The 2500-nt window shown below is 42.9% G+C and overlaps 1 protein-coding gene across 1 annotated transcript in view; it reads left to right on the top strand.

Moving 5' to 3' along the window:
- Positions 1 to 2500, top strand: part of stard10 (StAR-related lipid transfer (START) domain containing 10) — a 16610-nt gene that overhangs the window by 1736 nt on the left and 12374 nt on the right. The gene's annotated exons all lie outside the window — the stretch shown is intronic.

The raw sequence follows: 2500 nt of genomic DNA, 5'->3' as shown, positions 1-2500 counted from the left end.
AGGAAAGTGTAAACAGGGAAAAAAAACTAATATAATCGGATATTCTCAGACCCGTGTCAGTCCTCACTTATATGTGGAAATAAATCCGATATTAATCGGATATCTGCCAATGTGACTGCCATCTAAACGGACATATCCGAAATTCGAACGAACGAACTTCTACTTTTCCTGCATTTTAATGACGTATAGCGTTACTTTCACTGCACACCTGGCAGAGGAGCTGAAAGTGAAATGGAGGAAGAACGCTCAGGCCGGTGGACACCTGTCGAGGTCACCTGCCGAGGTCACCTGTCGAGGTCACCTGCCGAGGTCACCTGTCGAGGACACCTGTCGAGGTCACCTGCCGAGGTCACCTGTCTCTGCAGACCTCTAATAGATAGATTATTAGATTATAGATTCTTGTTTTGAAAGCAATAGATAGATTATAGATTATTGTTTTGAAAGCAATAGATACATTATTAGATTATAGATTATTGTTTTGAAAGCAATAGATAGATTATTGTTTTGAAAGCAATAGATAGATTATAGATTATTGTTTTGAAAGCAATAGATAGATTATTAGATTATAGATTATTGTTTTGAAAGCAATAGATAGATTATAGATTATTGTTTTGAAAGCAATAGATAGATTATAGATGATTGTTTTGAAAGCAATAGATAGATTATAGATTATTGTTTTGAAAGCAATAGATACATTATTAGATTATAGATGATTGTTTTGAAAGCAATAGATACATTATTAGATTATAGATTATTGTTTTGAAAGCAATAGATACATTATTAGATTATAGATTATTGTTTTGAAAGCAATAGATAGATTATAGATGATTGTTTTGAAAGCAATAGATAGATTATTAGATTATAGATGATTGTTTTGAAAGCAATAGATCGTGTGTGTTCCGTTGCAGCGCTGGCTGGTTGTTTTAGTAAGTAAACCCTCTTGTGTGCATGCGGGTTGGTTTGAGTGTTAAGCAAGTGTAAACACAAGTAAGATCTGGTGTGTGTGTGTGTGTGTGTGTGTGTGTGTGTATAAACACAGGTATCAGACATGGATCAATTTTAAAAGTAGATAGACTGGCAGTCAGAAAAATTGGATATAAGCAGAAACTTTAGAACAGGGCATCAATGTGTGTGAGTGTGTGAGTGTGTGTGTGTGATAAAGGCAAAAAAAATCAACTGGCCATTGCAGTCTAATATTAGTGAACCCTTCAATATTTCTTCAGAAGGGGTAGTGTACACACACAGCAGAGAGGCTATGCACACGGGCTATAGGAGACTATAGATCACACACACACACACACACACACACACACACACACACACACACACACACACACACACACACACGTGTCCCTGCCTGCGCCTGATCTGCCTGTGAGTCAGCTGACGGATCTGTCTGTTGAGTTGAGTACGTGATCTGGTGTGTATGTGGGCGTGGGTGTGTGTGTGTGTGTGTGTGTGTGTGTGTGTGGGCGTGGGTGTGGGTGTGTGTGTGTGTGTCTGTTTAGTTGAGTATGTGATCTGATGTGTGTGTGGGCGTGGGTGTGTGTGTGTGTGTGTGTGTCTGTTTAGTTGAGTATGTAATCTGATGTGTGTGTGGGCGTGGGGGTGTGTGTGTGGGTGTGTGTGTGTGTGTCTGTTTAGTTGAGTACGTGATCTGATGTGTGTGTGTGTGTGTGTGGGCGTGGGTGTGTGTGTGTGTGTATGTGTATGTGGGTGTGGGTCTGTGGTACGTGATCTGTTGCGGAAAGCCAGCCCTCTGACTGCCTCTTATCCCTGCTGGGTAAACTTGGTGTGGGTGTGGGTGTGTGTGTGTGTGTGTGTGTGGGTGTGGGCATGTGTGCGCTGATCACTGCTAGGTGAACTTGGTGTGTGTGTGTGTGTGTGTGTGTGTGTGTGTGTGTGTGTACATTTATCCCTGCTGGGTAAACTTGGCTCCTTACCCCAGAGTCAGGACTTGGACCTTAAGTAGAGACTGCCTGCCTGTGTGTGTGTGTGTGTGTGTGTGTGTGTGTGTGTGTGTGTGTGCACATTGCTCAGTAGGCCAAGTGAGTGTGTTTGCAGTGGGGGATAGGTATGTGTGTTTGTGTTGGAAGCCAGGTGTGTGTGTGTATCCGCGTTTACTTAGCAGCGTATGTCCGGGTGAGCTAGGCCGCAGGCAACAGTGGTTGAAATAGAATAGTTTGAAGAGGGGGATGTGTGTGTGTGTGTGTGTGTGAGACAGAGTGAGTGTGTGACGCTCAGTCTGGGAGCTGAAGGTCAAGCACGTAATGTGTGTGAAAGAACTCGATAGTCGAGACGGTCTTTCTTTCTGTGGGTAAATCCAGCGTCTTGTGTGCTGTTTTCTGGCGTTTTCATAGCAAAGCAATGTTAGCGCTTTTATAGCGTAGCATTGTCAGCGTTTTCATAGCGTAATGAATGTGTGTTCGGGCTCATGGAATCCCCTAGCTCTTGGCTTCCAGCTCAGTTAGCTGAGATTATAGTCTGTAAACCTTGTTCG

Source organism: Clupea harengus, chromosome 9 (genome assembly GCF_900700415.2).
Source record: "Clupea harengus chromosome 9, Ch_v2.0.2, whole genome shotgun sequence".
Classification (NCBI taxonomy): Eukaryota; Metazoa; Chordata; class Actinopteri; order Clupeiformes; family Clupeidae; genus Clupea; species Clupea harengus.
Note: the sequence above shows the minus strand (reverse complement) of the source record. Positions and strands in the feature narration are given on the sequence as shown.